Source organism: Antechinus flavipes, chromosome 1 (genome assembly GCF_016432865.1).
Source record: "Antechinus flavipes isolate AdamAnt ecotype Samford, QLD, Australia chromosome 1, AdamAnt_v2, whole genome shotgun sequence".
Lineage (NCBI taxonomy): Eukaryota > Metazoa > Chordata > Mammalia > Dasyuromorphia > Dasyuridae > Antechinus > Antechinus flavipes.
In genome coordinates, this window is record NC_067398.1 from 309,591,446 (window position 1) to 309,611,558 (window position 20,113).

Here is a 20,113-nt window from a genome sequence, read left to right on the forward strand (position 1 = left end):
CACTGGTTTTTTATAAATTTTACCACATTTCATTAAATTACTCATATTTATAATTTATTGTTGAATGATGATATTTCTCATATATCACACTTTGTTCAACTACTCATTGCCCAATCAATGGACACCCACTTAATTTGTCCAGTTCTTTGCTACCCTGCTGCCTTTTTTAGGACTCATACTTTAAATATCAGAAGCATGTCTGGATCAAGTTCACTGGTCTAGTCTAGGAGTCTTAGTGATGGGAGTACTGTGCTCTTTTCCTGACTTGGTTTCTTTGTGACTTTTGTCAAAACAGCAAATGTCTTGGGGTAGATGGTCTAAGAGAATGCTTTTTTGGCTTTCTATCCCTTACTGTCATCTTTTAAGTAGGATCTAGATTGGGTTCAGGCCTGGCTCATCTAGACATGTTGGGATTCTCTTAGTCCTAAAGCTGACTGGTTCAGTTACTTCTATAGGTCTAAACCCAAATGGGAATTTAGTTTCTTGGAATGACCACCATCCTTCACATTAGACTAGTAGTGACCTTTCTTTGTCCTTCAGATTAGGAAAGAAATGGGAACAGATTAAAGCCAGATTACAGGAAGTCCTCAGACTTGATCCAGGCTTGCAGACTAACTTTATTAACACCATCATTAGAAAAGATTTATTGAATGCCTATGAAGAACTGGGTCCTGAAGATATCAAGATATAAAAGACACAATCTTTGTGCTCCAGAGTCTAGTTGGGAAGATGCTATCAGGTAGTATATGGTGACAAGGGAAGAATACAGATAGCTCAGCGGGGAGGGTGGTAGTTGGAAACTGAAAGCTAATTCCATAAGGCATTTATTATATACTATCTACTTTTCAATACTGGACTTCAGAGAGCAAGTCAATCTCCTGACTCAGTTTACCAATCAAGGCATGGTCATAGAATCATATTTAGAGATAGAAGAGACTTTGAAAGACCTTTCATTTTTCAGATGCATGTTACATAATTATAATTTAAATTACTGAATGCTATGAGACATTTAAGAAAGGGAGCTTATTCTCTCCCCAGACCCCATTCAGATTAATAAAATGGTCCAGGAAGGCTGGAGAACTCCAGAGTTACTCTGAATAGGGTCTTGATGGGGAGAAAGATTTCAACAGGCAGAGATAAGAAAGATAAAAAGAAGGTTGAAAAGGACATCTCTTAGATATGAACAAAAACTTGAAGGTAGGAAAGGACTGGATGATTATGGGAAATGGTAAGGGGTATGGAATGTCAATTATCTTAAGGGATATTATACGTCTGGAAAGGCAGGTTAGGACTAGATTATAGGAGGACTTGAATATCAAATTGAGAAATTGAAGCATCATTCAATATGTAATGACTAAACAATGGTTACAAAATGGTACCAGGTCACTTTTTTGGTATGTTAATTTATTTTTATATTTTAATTATATATATATGTGTGTGTGTGTGTGTGTATATAATTTATTTATTTTTAATATAAATATATATTATTATTTTTAGGAATGTATACTGATGACATACAAAAGGCAATAAGAATATAAACAGATTAAATATAATAAGGTAAGAGGGATAAGAACAGAATCAATACCACTTAAGGAAGCAAAGAGGAGAGAAGCTTCTAGGCTATTAAGATGAGATTACTATAACTAAATGTTGAATTTCACTTTAAGATCCTTGGGTAAAAAAAGAAAGAAATATAGTATAATGTAGTTTTCATTTTTAAATCTAAGAAAACATTGACCAAAGACAGACAGACATTTTCCTAGTACTAAACAAGCAATTTTTTTCATGTTCCTTTAGTGAAAAGGACATTGGATAATAGACTCCTTCAATATAGTTTTTTTTTTTTTTTTCTGAGCCAATTGGAGTTAAGTGACTTGCCCAGGGTCACATAGCTAGGAAGTGTTAAGTGTCTGAGACCACGTTTGAACTCAGGTCCTCCTGACTTCAGGGCTGGTGCTCTATCCACTGTGACACCTAGCTGCCCCCAATTTTACTCTTCTTTGAACCCTGGTATTTGTTTTGGGATAAGCTGTTATAGGCCACAGTAAGAACAAAAGAAAAATTCTTTAAACTTCATCTAAGATTGTTGGAGAGATAGGTCTCTAGGACTCTAAGCTAACCGGGCTATACTGGAGGCAATAAAAGATCTGAATTTTTATCACTTGGCTGCATTTTGAGGTGATTATTACTTTCAACTGATACTAAAGCTGCTTCCAAGAAAACCTCCTCAAGAAACCTACCTTCTCCCAGAGAGAATCATCTTATATTATATATTTTAAAGAAGAAAAAGATCACATAAGATTATCAAATTCTTTGATAAACTCTGACTTCTACCAAAAAAATGCATCACATTAGAGAAGGGGATGGGAATAAGCATTTACATAGTCAAATACATGCCAGGTACTGTGCTAAGCACTTTACAAATATCTCTACAACAATACTGTGATTATTATTATCCCCATTTTAGAGTTGGGGAAACAGGTTAAGTGACTTGCCCATGGTCATACACTTGTAAATATCTGAGACGAAATTTGTACTTCTTGACCCCAGACCTACCATTCTAAACCACTGAATCATCTAGCTATCTCTAGACATGGGTCATGTAAATTTTCATTCAAGTTTGTTGTGTTGATATTAAACCATAACCAAGATTATCAGGGAAGAGGACCTTTGGAGAACTGAATTTGGAGAACATGGTTAACTGGGGGTCCACCTGAAAATCTTTTTTATTTCAGTTTTTCTTTGAGAAATGTGATACAGTGAACTCCTTGGATAGCATGAACTATGTTTTTGTCTTTCTTGTTTCCCCATTTAGCACACAGTAGTTGCTTAATAAATGCTTGTTGGGATTATGTGATGATCAGCTATGATGGACTTGGTTCTTCTCAACAATATGGTGATTCAACACAATTCCAATAGACTTGGGATGGAAGATGCCATATCCAGTGAGAGACCTATGGAGACTGAATATGGATCAAAACATAGAATTTTCACCTTTTTTGTTTGTTCATTTGTTTTATCTTTCTTATGGTTTTTTTCCTTTTACTCTAATTTTTCTTGCACAGCAAATTTGGAAATGTGTTTAAAACGATTGCATATATTTAACCTATATCGGATTGTTTGCTGTCTTGGATAGAAGGGAGATAAGGGAGAAAGGGAGAAAATTTTGGAACACAAGGTGTTATAAAATTGAATGTTGAAAACTATCTTTACAGATGTTCAGAAAAATAAAATACAATTGAGAAAAAAATAAATGCTTGTTGGAGGCATTTTTTTTTTCAGATGAAGAAAGCAAAGCTACCTATAGTCTTATGAAAAAATGCTTTAAATCACTATAGATGACAGAAATGCAAATTGATATAACTGAGGTAACACCTCAGGAAAAATTATAAGTGTTGGAGAAGATGTGAACAAATTGGGACACTAATGCATTGTTGGTGGAGTTGTGAACTGATCCAACCATTGTGGAGAGCAAATTGGAATTATACCCAAAGGACTATAAAGCTATCTTTTGATCTGGAAATACTACTACTATTAGATCTGTATTCTAAACAAATAATAAAAAAAGAAAAGGACCTACACATATAACAATATTTATAGCAGCAATATTTATAGCAGTGCTTTTTATGGAGGCAAAGAATTGAAAATGGAAGGAGTGCCCATGAATTGGGGAATGGCTGGTCAAGTTGTGGTATATGAATGTAATAGAGTACTCTTGTGCTATAAGAAATGATGGGCAGACAGATTTCAATAAAACCTAGAAATATTTATATGCACTGATTCTGAGTAAAGTGAGCAGAACCAGAAGAACACTGTACACAGTAACAGTATTACTGTGTGATGATCATCTGTTATTTACTTAGCTCTTCTCAGCAATACAGTAATCTAAGATGATCCCAAAAGACTCTTGATAGAAAATGCCATCCATACCTAGATAAAGAACTGATGGTGTCTGAATGAAGATTTCAAAGTATACTATTTTCAATTTTGTGTGTTTTTTGTGTGTTTTCTACAAAAGGGTGAGTGTGTTTATAAAAGGTAAGGGTTTTTTTTTTTTTCAAAAGATTTTGTTTTTCTTTCACAACACAACTAATGTGGAAATATGTTCTAAAAAAAAAAAAAAAAAAAAGCTTGTTGACTAACTAGGGAAAGAACCTGGGATATGGAGTCAGAAACTGACTCCACCTGTGTGGCCTTGGGCAAATCCCATAATGTCTCTTAGGCCTTTCATCTAAAAAATTAGGGAATTGACCTCAACAAACCTTTTTAATCAATGGCAGTTATCATCATTATTAGTAATAATGATGATAATAATCTTTTCTCCACTATCAGTCCTATCCTCTCCCACCCCATGTAAATAAATAAATAAGCCAAATACCTTTTCCCTAAAAGCAGAGCTCAGGAAAAATTCTATTTAATTGAAGGTTTCTATTAATCAGGGTTTCAACCTTTCTCCAAGATATGAGATCACTTTATAGACATGATCTCACTCATTCTCATGGCATTCTTTTAAAGTAGGTAGGTAAAGGTGTAATTATCCCCATTTCACAGATAGGGAAGTTAGAATCTAAAGTGACTTGCCCAGAGTCACACAATGAGTCAGAGGCAAACATGGAAAGAGACTGACTTCCTCACTCCCTGTTGGCCAACAAAACCCGCCAGATCATATTTGAGTTGAAAGACTGCTAGGTGAACAGACTACATGACGAGACACTAATTAGTGCTTTAGGGCCTCTTCAAAATGGAGGAAAGGGAAAGAAGGATAGCTGTGTTTTTTTCGCATAGTCTTCCTAAGGCAGGCAGTAAGGTGGTAGAGTGGATGTAATATTGTACACTCAGAAAGACTTAGGAAGAATTGAGTTCAAATCCCTCCTCAGACACTTCCTAGATGTAGGTTATTGGGCAAATCACTTAACCTTGACTTCCTCAGTTTCCTCATATGTAAAGTGGGGATAATAACAGTACCTACCCTGTAGGGTTATAGTGAGGATGAAATGAAATACTTTTAATTGCTTTTCCTTTTTAAATTAGACCTGTGATTTCATCAATATAAGGAGCACCTAGTTAGCAATTTTCCTCATCAAAGCAAATAAGCAAAGGACATCTATATCTATACCTATACATATATAGATATAGATATATCTTGAATGAATGAATACTGCTAAAATATCCATAACCATACTTATTGCATTGTGTAAAAAAATGGAACTCCACAAATCTAGTTTCAAATGCTAGTCCTATTTCCTATTATTTTTGTGACCTAGGGAAAATCATTTGATCTTTCTGCGCCTCAGTTTCCTCCTTTGTAAAATGAAAGATTTGTACTTTATTATCTCTAAAGCCCTGTATCTCTAAGGCCCTGATCTTATGGTTCTTTTTTTTTAAATAAAGCTTTTTATTTTCGAAACATATGCCAGATAATTTGACAACATTGACCTTTGCATAGCCTTGTGTTTCAGACTGCAATGAGATATTTGTGAAGTGCTTAGCATGGTGCCTAGTTTAGAGTAAGTAAGACTTTTGGAATATCCTGCATTTTGGAATTTCTGTGCGATAAGTATGACAGATATAATCATCCCTATTTTATAGATGAAATAACTGAGGTTCATAAGCAACTAATTAGGTGGAACAGCAGAGATAGAGCTGGACCAGGAGTAAGGAAGAGCAGAATTAAAAATCTGAATTCAGATATTTCCTAGCTATGTGATGTTAGACAAGTCATTTAATCTTTGCCTCAGTTTATAATTTATATTAGATATGCACATATCTAATATAAAGAGATTATAATAGTATCTAGCTCTCAATGTTGCTGTGAGGATAAAATGAGGTAATATTTGCAAAGCACTTTGCAAGTCTCAGAGTACAATATAAATCACCATCATCCTCATCCTCATCTTCATCATCATGATAGGTTAAGTAACCTACCTGATATCAAACAGCAAGAAAGTGACAAAAATGGGACTTAAGCCAGGACTTCTTAGTACAAATTCAGTGTTCTTTCCACTATTTCATATTGCCAAGATATATGCATTTGTATTCCCTTGATGCTGCCACCTCCTGGTCTGCCCCCCTTGGCAGAATTATTCACTACTTTCTCTGATCTGGTCTATTTTACAAAGAAGTTATGGTTATGTTCTATTTCCATTCAGAAACAATTATGGCTTAGGAAACAAGTGGAGCCATGGGGCAGCTGAGGGAAGAAGGGCAGAGAGTGACAAGATCCATAAAATGATTAAAATATGGTCATCTGAAGAACACAGGATTTAAAACTGGAATGGATAATAATAACAACAGCGGCACTACAAAACTCCTTCCATATGTTATCTCACTGGATTCTCACAATAACCTTCTGGGGGAGGTGCTAATACTATTTTTATTTTACAGATGAGGAATCTGAATCTAATGAATAAAATGTTAGCAATTTTCCCCAAGATCAACTAATAAGTTGGTTTAAACTCAGGATTTAAACTTGGTCTTTTCTGACTATCAGTGTAGCTTTCTATCTACTCTACCATCTAAGCTATTTCCTTTAGTTGATAATTTGTTGGGTATATGAAAATGGGGAATCCTTTTGTATATGGATTAGATTAGATAGTCACTAAGATGCATCTGAATTCTCAATTTTATGATTCTGTGATCTTATTTTGTAGTTGAGAAAGCTGAAAACGAGAAGTAAAATGATCCGCATAAGATCACACAACTGTAACTAGCAGAGTTGAGATTTCAATTCAATTCTTAGGATGACTAATTTGGGACTCTTTTCCATAAACTCAACTAACATGGATAGTGGGTGCCAGATTAAATGGAAGGCTTTCTTCATGAGATATTAGATGTGACAATTTTTAGAGTTAGTTCGTCACAGACTGAACAACATCATTTTTTAATAGTGCTATTTTTCTTCTTAACAGAAAACTCCCCATTTCCATTACAGAATTCCAGTCCACAGGTTGGAACTCTGATATTGCAATTATCCTTGATGATAATGATATGGAATGTCCTAATTATTTACAACATGTGGCATCTTTCACTAATTTAACAAGATAAAACATAATGATGTGATCTGAAGGAGAAAGGATTAGTCAAACTTTAAGGTGGATGCCCTCCTCTCTAGCAAGTTCCCTTATTCCCCAAGGGTGCTGAAATTTATCCAACCTGGGGGAAGTTGGAATGTTTTGTCAACAATAATGTATACTTTATCCATTGCCATTGTAACAAAATAGAAGGAACCTGTCTTGCCTCAAGGATTGGATAAAGTTTGCTTTCCCTTGAGTAGCCACTTGGGTTTGTGTGTTGATCCAGTTTTGAAGATGCAGTGTGTGTAAGAAGCCATCACCATTAACATGGATGCCATTGCCTACTTGACAATAGAAAGGATCTTTTGAAGAGAGGCTGGGAGATTTTTTGCTCTAGCTACAGACATTGATGGTGAAATTCATTGTTTAGGCTTCATATTTATTTGCAAAATCTTGCTTTTATTAATATCTTTAGTCTTTAACATTGCTTCATTTCTGAATGTTTCTGTTCCTTTCTCTATTCAATGAGTCATCCCTTATAGCAAAAAAAAAAAAAGGTAAAGAAAAAGCAGTCTGGCAAAATCACAACTGTGTCTGATAATATGTGCAATATACCCCAATATTCCTCTAAGTCAACTTAGAAGTCCATATCATCCAAGCCCCTCATTTTACAATGGGACTCCGAGACTCAGAGAGGGTATATGACTTATACAAGATCACTAAGTAAGCACCAAACCTAAGACTTGAACTCAGATATCCTGATTTCTCATCCATTTTTTCCTTAATAATGTTAGAACATATCACCTAGAACACAGCATAGACCTACAGCAAAAGTCCAGAGTGAGACTCTCTGAGCACTGTTTTCTTAAACTCACAAGAGAAGACAAACTCATAGAATTTCATGACTTGGAAATCATCCAGCCCAATCTACCCATTTTACAGATAAAAGAACTAAAATTACTTATGGCAATCAGTCCTAGAACCACCTTCATACTCCAATGTAATCTTGTGTATTTTGGAAAGCCCAGAGTATTTAACCACTGCAACTGAGGGATAATTATGTGTTTGGCTTAGGTGAGGGTAGCTTGTTGTCTGTAGTACCACTATACCCAGAAGGGGCCATCCAATCACATCACAATTATTGCCATAGATTTCCAGAAGGAAACCTATAATGAAGACTTTAGCAGAAGACCACAGAAGTGGTCTTCAGATATGAGAAGAAGACAAACCACTCAGGTCATTCAGTTTCCCAAATACAGAAAATAAAACCAGTTCAGAAAAAACTGAGTTTTGAAAATTTGCTCTTTCTAAAACCCTCTCTATTAATTGCTAACTCAGTTTCCTCAATCTGTAAGTGAGGGGGTTGGATTAAATGATGTCCACCATCCCTTCTAACTATGAATCTTGTCTTTTAAAAAATTCAGAATTTCAAACTTTTCAATTAACAAGCACTTATTTTCTTTCCCTCCCAATTTAAAAGAAAAACAGAAAACATAGTCAAATAAATCAGACATAAATTTTATGAACCCTTCATTTTGATATTTTGTAAATACTTTGTTCCCCTTCACATGATTCTTAATCCAACTACAATAGTCTATTTGTAGTTCATTGAACACTATAATTCATATTCCATCAGTGCCTTTTCATTGACTGCCTTCCAAAGCTCTACCCCTAATTTCTGCCTCTGTTTCCTTGGTTTCCTTCAAAATTCAACTCAAATCCCACTTCCTCCAAAAGATCTTTCCTAATCCTTCCAATTCCCAGTGCCTCACCCTCTCAGAGTCTGTTCCCTCTATCTGCATATATCTTATATACATAGCAATTTGCATGCCATTATTCCCATTGGAATGCAAACTTCTTGAGGAAAGTTTGTTCTTATCTTTTCTATTTTCAGCACAGTGCCCAGCATAAATTAAGTGATTAATAAATGTCTGTTGATTGGCTGAACATACTAGTGAGTGATCCAGTCTTACAAAGGCTTCTTGACATGTGACAGGCTAGTATTAAGTCATTTAAGCAAGACGGAATTAGTTTTAGGGCCCATGAGCAGATACAATCTCATCACCAGAAACTTAATGATGCCAGACTGCTTCTCTGTGTAAAGGTTCACAAAAATATATCATAAACTGGAAACTATTAGGAAACACTATCCTGGAATACTACTGGATATATTTTGTAGCGTTACTAAATATTACAGGGGACCTAAGATTTCTAGGAATGCTGAATGAATGGTAAAAAGAGACCAGTAGAGTCAGGTTATTTCTTGGGAGCTGGTAGATATGCACAAATGCTTAGACGTGTTTACTTCTTACCTCTTAATTTTATTGTGTCAGGAAAAGAGGAAAAAAAATTTGTGTCAGAAAAAAAACTGTTATTGGTGACTCAGAGACACCTTGTCTTCTCTTCTCACTTTAAATGCACACTGTCTTGTATAGTATGGAGATGCCTAATGACTCTGCCCCGTGGTTTTCTATATAGCTAGATGCCAGCATGCTTTGAAAGTAAAGAAGGTTTAAAACTCCTCTTCTACCTTCTACATCCATCCCAATTAAGGAAAATTTCAGCAAGTTAAAATGTCATCAGTATCCAGAAAGATTTATGGAGAATGAATGTGGATTGAAACATTATTTTCACCTTTTGTTTTGCTTGTTTGCTTTTTCTTGCTCAGGTTTTTTCCTTTTGGTCTGATTTTTCTTGCACAACATGACAAATATGGAAATATTTTTAAAGGGATTATATGTGTGGAGCCTATATAAGATTGCTTGCTGTCTTGGGGAGGTGGGAGGTAAGGGAAACAAGGGAGAAAAATTTGGAACACAAAGTCTTACAAAAATGCATGTTGAAAACTTATCTTTACATGTAGTATTTAGGAAAAAAGACTATTGAGGAAAAAAACCAAAAATGCACACTCAATTCATTTGGCCAAAATCTAGCATGCAAATTCTGTTGGACCTGCCTGGATATGTGGCGCAGAGTACCAAACTGCTTTTGCTTCCTTGTTTCCCTGTTGGCCAAATAAGATTTCTAGGTTGAAGGGTATCTATACTTTGTGGTATAGTCACAAATTTCTTAAGCTGTATGTATTGTCTCAAAAAGGGACCCTCTTGGCCTTTGTCTTCTCTGGTCTGAGGCCTCAGATGATTGTGCAAGACTGAGTAAATGACCTGGTTCTCTACATATTTGACTTGTGTTCCAATACAATGAGTCAAGGTTTGAGGATCAGGAGTTTGCTTTTATGTTATCAACATGAAATGTTCATTTGGGGAAGCAAATCTGTCTTTCTTTGCAGTACAGTTACTGTTCAGATGTAAGCAAAGCCCAGTGACGAATTGTGAGACACTCTCCCCACCTCATGTTCCCCAGGCGCCTGGGGGTGAAATAATTCGGAAGATATCTGTAGATATCTTATAGTTAATATAAGATCTATTTAACCATGTTTCTTGAAGATTGCTATCTCCCCTTTTCTGATGGGGACATTATGATCCAGAAAGTCAGAAGCAATATGGGAGAGCAAAAGGCTTTACATACTTCATAAACTAAATGACCTATTCCTGAATGACTGAGTCAGTTTAAGTGTGAAAAATTTCTTCCATTCTATGAACAAGCATGTAAATGCCAATTAGGCATTGTGTAAGTGCTGAAGATATTAAGGAAAAAAAGGGAGAATCTCTACACTTAAAGATATTGAGGAAATAGTATATAAGCATAAAAATGAATACAAATATTTGTAATTTCAATGTATTTTTTCGGTGGGGGGCAGGGAAGGCAGTAACAGCTTGTTCTCAAATAAGCAACGATACTGAAGTTGAGCTGGGAAAGACAAGGGATTCTGAGGCTCATGTGAGCAGGGATTATATTCCAGACAATGTCCAGGAGACATGTGCAAAGGATAGCTATGGGTGGTTGGAATAGCACATGATGAGGCAGCAAATAGCATGGTCTGGCTAGACTGGAGAGCATGTGAACGGGGTAAAAGGATTTAAACGTCAAATGGAAGAAATGGCATTCGATCCTAAAGGTGAAAGGGAATTCACTGAAATTCTTAAAGTGATAAGGAGTCATTGAAGTTTCTTGAGCAGAAAAGTGCCGTAATCAGACCTGTCTTTTAACAAAATCAGTTTGGCAGCTATGTGAAATGTAGATTGGAGAAGGAAAAACTGGAGGCAGAGAGTCTGATTATAAAGCTACAGTAATGGTCCAGGTGAAAGGTGATGAGGGCCTGACTAGGGTAGAAGACAGAGATAGCAACAAATATAAGAAACAGAGAAAAAACAGGCTTATCCCTTTTTAGGGTTGCTTTTAATGGGCTGCATACTCTTGTGAAAGAGAGGGAGTGTGGTTTAGGAGAAAGAGAGCTAGACTAAAAACTAGGAAATGCTGGGTTAAAATTCCTTGACACATACTGGCTGAGTCCACAGGGCAAATCCTTTATTTTCTCATTGTTCCCAAGCAGCTTTCTAGGACTGTTCCTTATAAAACAAATATAGATTTGTAGTAGCAGAAAGAATTCATTTCCCAGAAGTTATCTCTACCAAAGAAATCACGGGTCCATCCAAAAAAATCAACCAACCCACCAAACCTGCAAAACTCCCTTGTGAAGTGGAGATACCAAAGGGAAGGAAACCAAACAAGTTAGGGTTCTTAATACTCACCTTATGTAAACAATAATAGCTCATATTTATATAGTGATTAATAGTCACAAAACCCTTTCACATCCATTATCTCATTTGATCCTCATAATAGAGCTATGACATAAAAAAGGTAGATGCTGGTGCCCCATCCGTCCCCTTTACAGAGGAGTTCCTGAATATAGAAGCCAAATGACGTCCTCAAGTGCAGTGTTCCTCCCATCATCCCTATTCCTCATTTCACTATTTTCTTTCCCTCCCCTTGTTTCACTTTTTATTACTCAGTCGCAAAAAAAGTAAGGCAAGAGGCTAGCTAGCTAGCTACAAGCTTGTTTCATATATTAAGTACAAAGAACACTGGTCTGGCCATGAGGGGTCCTGGGTTCTGAAGTATGTATTCATGGTGTGAGAATAAGCAAGTGATCTTACTTCTGAGGTTCTAGTTTGCTCAACTGCAAAATGAAAGGATCAGACAAGATCATAGAGTCATAAAACTTCTTCTTCTTCTTCTTCTTCTTCTTCTTCTTCTTCTTCTTCTTCTTCTTCTTCTTCTTCTTCTTCTTCTTCTCCTTCTCCTCCTCCTCTCCTCCTCCTCCTCCTCCTCCTCCTCCTCCTCCTCCTCCTCCTCCTCCTCCTCCTTCTATCTTCATCTTCATCTTCATCTTTGTGTCTCCAGGGCCCAGCACAGAATCTGGCAGATGATAGGCACTCAAAAATGTTTGTAGCAGTCCTTTTTGTGGTGACAAGAAACTTGAAACTGAGTGGATGCCCATCAGTTGGGGAATGGCTGAATAAGTTAAGGTATATAAATGTTATGGAATATTATTTTTCTCTAAGAAATGATCAGCAGATGATTTCAGAAAGGCCTGAAGAGACATGAACTGATGGAGTAAAACCAAGAGAAAACTGTACACAGCCACAGCAGGTTTCCTTTTTGATCTTATTTTTCTTATTTACAATGATAATTGTGGAAATATGTATAGAAAAATTGCACTTAAAAAAAAAGATAGTAGGTAGTCAATGAATACTTATTGATTGATCATTGGTTTAGAGGCAGAAGAGGCCTTTCAAGCTCATCTAAACTTCTTAATTGCATAGATGAAGAAACAGAGTCAAAGAGATAAAGAGGTATCTAGGTAATGAAGTCAGAAGAAAAGCTGGACCTGGAATAGTGAAGATTTAAATTCAAATTCAACTAAACTCAAATCAAATTTTAGATACTATCCATATAGCCCTGGGAAAGCCATTTAACCACTATCTGCTTCAGGTTCTTCATCTGTAAAATGTTTCCACATTTTCTAGATATTGACTTGAAGAAAGAATGTTTGCATCGTTTATAGTAAGTACCCAACTTGCTCCTGGATTTCACTAGAGGCTACACGAATTCTTACTATTGTTCTCTGACTGATTTCCATCTTTTTCTTTTCTCTTTTCTCTGTTGTTGACATTTTTTATTTTTTAAAGCTTTTTATTTTCAAAACATATGCATAGTTTTCAACATTCAATCCTGAAAAACCTTGTGTTTCAAATTTTTTCTCCCTCTCTTCCCCCCACTTCTTCCCCTAAGACAACAAGTAATCCAATGTTAAACATGTGCAATTCTTCTGTACATATTTCCACAATTATCATGCTGCACAAGAAAAATAAGATCAAAAAGGAAAAAAATGAAAAAACAAAACAAAATGGAAACAAATAACAACAAAAAAGTGAAAATGCCATGTTGTGATCCACACTCAGTCCCTCCAGTGCCCTCTCTGGGTGCAGATGGCTTTCTCCATCACAAGACCATTGGTACTGGCCTGAATCACCTCTGTGAGGGAAAAGAGCCATGTGTTGACATAATTTTAAAGCCTTGTTTGTTCTCCTTAATGCTCATATTAGTCCTTATCAAGTGTAATCACAATTACCTGGGAACAAATCTCTCCCACAGAAGCCAATTCATTTCATCCCATTGGAGAGACAACTTTATGGCTGAACCTGGAACCCTAGAATCAACGTAACACTGGTGTATACAGCTGTACCATAGCCTTTCAACTGGCTACTCATCTGTCAAGAATGGGTGGAAAGCAGTGACAGCAAATGAGTAAATGTTGCTTATACCTTCCTTCTTTTGCTCATCCTGCTGGGGCCCAATTTCCTTTCCAGAGGGTCCTGAGAAATGTTTCTTCTGCCAGACTATGGAGAGGTGTGGGTAATAATACAACATACCTTACAAACACAAATGTTGCTTTTCTTGGCAAAATAAAACTCAAAAAAGGATGGTAAAGCTAAAATTATTGGGAGGTTGGAATAGTTACTTGATGCTGTTGGAAGTGAAACTAGGACCCCCCTCAAATCTTTACTAGTTGTCCTTTTGGGAGAGGGGGTGAAAGATGGACAGAGAGAAAGAGAGAGAGAGAGAGAGAGAGAGAGAGAGAGAGAGAGAGAGAGAGAGAGAGAGAGAAGTGAACAAGTCGGTCATTTTATAGGTGTATTTGCAAAATTATCTTAGCAGAACATAGGACAGGTGGAGCAGACACTGAGAAAAAAAGGGAACCCCAATACTATTCTCATCCAATATTTTCTATCATCTGCCATACTGGGCTTTGGACAAGAAAGAGACAAGTGGAAAGGAAAGAGCTTACATTCATTAGAATATAAGTTTTTTTTTGAGGGCAGGCTCTGTTTAGTTTTTTTTTTTTTTTTTTTGCCTTTGTGTAGCAACAAAGTACCTTTCACATAGAAAACTTAATATGTTTGTTAAATTAAATGAGAAGATTGGGAGTGTCAGAGAGAGAAGATGAAGGTAAAAAGGAAGCAGGTACAAAACACTTTATAGGCTTCCAAATATATTCGAATAGAAACATTCTGAATTGTCACCTCAGCCACAGATCATCTGGTCTTTATCTTTCCCTCTTTAGGATCATAGATACAGAGACTGAAGGGACTCTCTAATTCATCCTCAATTTACAGAAGTAGAAACTCAGGCAAAGAGATTGCTGGCACTTGGGGAATAAGTGGAAAAGATTGGGATTTGAAAAATCTCTTTCATTATACCAGGCTACCTCCCTTCACACATGAAGACAACTTTCACAGAAAAGAACCTACTTTGCTTCCAGAGCTGACCTGAGAATAAAATTCTGTGGCCACCATCGAAAACATAGCCCTTTCATCACTGTCAGAAAATCGCTCTTTACATCTAACCTAAATTCAGGCTTCATCCTAAACTCTTTTGTCTATAGTAGAGTTAGAGATCAACTATTTGTCACCCTCCCTGTAATAAAGTTTCCTTTGAAAAATGGACCACCACCATCAATTTTCCACTTACTTGCACAACAATCCCATAAGGTAAGCAGTATATATATTAGCCTCATTTTCATGAGGGAACTGAGGCCCAAGGGCATTGAATAATTTAGTCCAAGGTCACATACCTAGTAAGACTTGAAGTTTAGATTTTAACCTAAGTCTCTTGGATCCAAGTCTGGAAGTTTTTTCTTCAATTTTCTGAATTGAGCAATTTATGGTCTTTCAACCAGATTGTTGGGGTTGGGGTGAGGGAAAGGGCAAAGTGAGTAGGGGAAAAAGCTAATGTTTGGGATTTAAAAAAAACAAATGGATGAACATGCTAGAAAATGAGTCAAGTCAAATTAATAAGTGCTAGGTACCATCCTAGATACTGGATGCCCAAATACTCATCTTGGTTAAAGTAAAATTCTAAGAATAGTATAATTTGGTTGGTCTGTTCCTTGGGAGCTCCAGGGAAGTCAAGAAGCTCTGAATTCAAATTTTCCCTCAGATATTAATCTAGTGAATCTGAGCAACTCACCCTGTTTGCCTCAGTTTCATCATCTGTAAAAATGAGAGTAATAGAGTAGTTGCCACACAGGGTTATTATGAGGAGCAAGTGAGATAATATTTGTAAACTATGTTGCAAACTTTAAGGCACTCTATAAATGTAATATCTTGTTGTTGTTTGGGAGCAGATGCATTTCCTGGGCTGGATTAGACTAGGCTAATCTCCTTTGTTCTTCTTCCCAGAATTGCCTCCTTCAATCCACTTCCTTAATCCACAAGCAAACTGGAAAAAGATTTATGAGCTGACAAGGAACAAAGGAGAAGGCTGCCTCTGCAGAAATGACTTAGCAGCTGAGATTTGACCAATCCTAGACTTTCAAAGGCCATAAATCATACTTAAGACCTAAAAAAGGAGAGAATCAAATAACGCTTAATCTGAAACCTGGTTAAACATGCGGGCTCAAGCCCTGTGGTTCTCACTAAATGTCTTGGAACAGGCACTCAGCTAAAGCTGTCTTGGCCTTGATGCCTCCCAGTCTGGGTCTAGCCTAGCCTATGGAGTGCACTTTGGACCAGGGCAATGACGAAGGGAAAGCACCAAGGGATCATTCTAGTCCAGAGCGGTCCTAGCTGGCCTTGGCTGACTTGGAAGGTGACCTCCAGCAAATTCCTCCAGAGTTTAGCCTCCTTTACAGCCTTAGACTTAGAAAGAGCATCACTTTGCTGTTCTTGTCCCAATAAAGCTGGAATCAATCCAATCAATCAATAAACATTTCTTATTCATCTCCTATTGCCAGGCACAGTGCTAAGCTCAGTGCATACAAAAAGACAAAAATATATTTAACCGATAGCAGATTACTTGTTGCTTTGAAGAGGGGGAATGTAAGAGAGAAAAACTGGAACACAGAGTCTTACAAAAATGAATGCTGAAAATCATCTTTACATATCATTAATAACCTGAAAAAAGAGAGTGCTCCAAATAATTAATAAAAGAAATGAAAATCTTGAAAAAAAAAAAAACCCAAACACCCAAATCAGAAAGAGGCAAAAGGAAGTCCTAAACCTAGGAATTTACAATCTAATGAGAAAGACAGCATGGAAAGAAATATATACAAAACAAATTATATATAGGAAAAACAGGAAATGGTTCAAAAAAAAGAAAACCCTGGAATTAAGAGAGATTGGAAAAGGTGGGATTTTAGTTGCTACTTAAAGGAAGCCAGAGGTTGGGTGCAGATGAGGGAGAGCATTCCAGACATGGAGGATAACTAGAGAAAATGTATGTAAGGAGCTGTGATGAATTTGTCCTGAAATTTGACTTGGTAATTGTTTTACTTTTATTTGTAGCAGGTTATTTAGGAAGAGAAAAAAGCAATCTAAAGAAGTCTTTTAGTGTGAAGATTAGTAGGCAGAGGATCTAAATCAGAGCCAGGAAGCAAGGGAGAAGACAGATTAAGGTTGTAGTTCCATTTCAGCTGATTCTCAGGTCTGTGTTCTTGGCTGATCATTTAGACTCCTTGAGACTTACCTTCCTCATCTGTAAGATGGGCATAATGATAACTATCTTGGCTCTTTCACAAAGTTGTGAGGAGAATCAAATATGATAATACATGTAAAAGCACTATGAAAAAAATGTGTGATGTGGATTTAAAGTAAAATGTAAAGGTTTTGTTTTTCTTTTTTCCAGTAAGAGTCAAGTTCATCGCAGACATGGGATCAATCACTGGAGATACAAAGAAAGGCAAAATCAGCCCCAGCCCTCAAGAATCTCAGAAATTAAATGGGGGAGACAACATATAAAGAAATATATTCAAACTGTAAAAATAAATTAGAGATCATCTCAGATTCGAGAAGGCACTAAAATTAAGGGAGACTAGAAAAGGCTTCATGTAGCAGAGGTCTGAAGGAAGTCTGGAAAGCTAGAAGGTAGAAAGTTCTAGGCAAGAGAAATAATACTAGAAAATGTCACTAGATCACAATACTCAAAGAGGATTAAAAGTGTAAAAAGGCTGGAAAGATAGGGAGGATTCAAGTTGGGAAGGGCTTTAAATAAATAGAAGAATTTGTATATTACTGGAAGTAACAGGGAGCCACTGGAGATTATTAAAGGAGGGGAAGGAATTTTTGATAGTCACACATACTTTAAAAAGATATTTCTATGGCTAAGTAGAGACTGAGACCCAGAAGCTATTGATGTAGTCCAGGTTTGGACCCAGAAGCTTTTGTTGCAGTCCAGATGTGAGATCCAGAAGCTACTGTTGCAGTCCAGGTTTAAGGTGATAAAGACCTCAGAGGAAAAAAGGGGGCAGATAGAAGAGATGTTATCAAGGTGAAGATGATAGGATTTGGCAACAGATTGAATATGGGGGCAGAGGAGAGTGGGAAGTCAATGATGACACCTACATTTTGAGCCTGAGTGACTGAGAGGAGAGAAGTGTCCTCCAAAGTAATGCGGAAGGTAGGAAGAAGAGGGAGTTTGGGGGAAAAGATATTAAGTTCAATTTTGGAGGCAGAAGAAATAAGTGCTTATTAATTGAAAAAAATTTAAAACAAATTTAAAAACGTAAAGTTTAAAGTTTAACTTAAAATAAAAAAAGTGGAACATAAGCATGATTTCAGTAAAAAGTGAGCTACTTGAGGGTCAGAACTGTTTGCTTTTCTCTTTGTGTCATCTATGACTCATATATGCCTGGAACATATTGGTTGCTATCAGCAGACCTTAGTGCCTCAAACAAGGACAAATCACAAAATTTCCTTCAGATAGTGCTTTTGCCAGGGATTCCTTATATAGTCAGACTATATGTCTGTTGTGGGGAAAGATAGGATTGTGCATACATGGGTTTTGAATTTAATTAGCTTTGTCCATTCACTCTCCACTACAAGTAATCATAGAACTCTAAGCATGAGTTTTATTATGAAAAAATTCTGCTATTAAGCTAACAAACAAATGGTAGAGTGTTCCTGGTGAGGCAAGTGGGAGGGTGCTTGGCTTGAGGGAAATTGGCTTACTCCATAAAGTTTGGAATGGCTGCCATCTTGTTTGTGTTGTAGTTATTTTTTCCAGTAATTATGTTTTCCAATACCCTCATTTTACAGATGATGAAAGAGAAGCTTAAGGAGAAGATGGGTCTTGCCTTTGCCATCTAGCTAGTCAATAGCAAAATTCAGACTAGAACTCAATTAACTCTCTTGGCTCTTGGCAAAGGAAACAAGCATTTATTAAAGACCTATTAAGTGCCAGGGACCATGCTAAGTACTTTCTGGATATTATTTTATTTGATCTTTATAACCCCCATATGAAGTAGGTAGTATTATCATCACCATTTCACAGTTGGGTAAACTGAGGTAGGCAGAACTTAAGTGTCATAGCTGGTAAATATCTGAGGCTGGATTTGAACTTGGGCCTTTCTAACCCCAAGCTTGGTGCTCTATCTACTGTGGCCCCTGGCTACCTTAGTCCAGCAGAATATCATTTCTGTGCTTTCCAATACAAGATGCTGCTTCCCTTCTTAATGCTGGATCCAGAGCTATGCTGTTATATGGTTGAATATAGTTATATGATCCCTTGAATGTTTTTTTCCTCTTTAATCTACCTCTCTTTGCCCCACCTCCACCGATACATACACAATCTCCTTCCCTTCCCTCTCCAAAGAGGGGGAACAAGGAGGCACTTGACCCTGAATTTTCCCAGCCCTCTCTCCTTCTTTCCTCATTCCTAACTTTGACTCCTCCCCTAGGACTCCTAACTCTCTACCTGCTAATAAGACTCCTCCTTACCCATCTAGAGCCCTCATTCTAACTTCATCTTATCTGTCTCCTCCTCTATTGGCTCAATTGACTTAACTGTGGAGTATGCTACATCAACCTCTTTCTAGAGGTCCCTGAAATATCTTCCTATTTCATATATTCCTATTTCTCCCCCTCCTTGGAGATATCTGGATTGAACTGCCCGAGGTCAAGAGTCTTTGGTGCTAGAGGTGAGGACAAACAGTGGATAAATAGAGAGCACTGATCCACAAGCATGGACAGTCTTCCAAAAGAGAAAGAGAAGAAAAAGCAACTTTCTTTCCTATGCTTTCCCCATATTTGTGTCAAACAGAACTCACCAGCTTCCCCTTCTTGCTCACCTTGCCTCCCGGATTCCCTGTGGAATCTGGCTGAGGGCACCATGCTTCTAGTCATCCTGAGGTTATATCACAGAGTTATGATTCCCTCTCCCTTTCCTCTGCATATCCCATTAATTGCCAAGACATTTCAAGTCTACAGCATATCTTACTTACGCCATTTCTCTCCACTCATAATATCACCTTGTTCAGGTTCTTATTACCTCTTGCCTAGAACAGTAGTCTACAAACATTTTGGATTATGTAATTTTTGTCAGTTAAAAAATATATGAACATGTACCCCAAAATTTATACATGTAATATATTTATAATCTACATATCCATTCTATTGAAATAATAATACATATTATAAAACAAAAATTTAAGAGGAAGAGATAAAGATGAAACAATATTTCAAAGATTTTATAAAGGGGCAAAAATACTCCCTTTTAATGCATGATATTTATTGGGGCAGCTAGATAGCACAGTGGTAGAGCACAGGCCCTGGGATGAGGAGGACCCAAGTTCAAATCCAACTTCAAACACTCTGTATGACCCTGGGCAAGTCAACTAACCCCAACTGTCTGTTAAAATA

General features: G+C 36.9%; 1 protein-coding gene across 1 annotated transcript in view; it reads right to left on the reverse strand.

Moving 5' to 3' along the window:
- Nucleotides 1-20,113, reverse strand: part of SCNN1B (sodium channel epithelial 1 subunit beta) — a 95,980-nt gene that overhangs the window by 39,521 nt on the left and 36,346 nt on the right. The window lies entirely within an intron of this gene.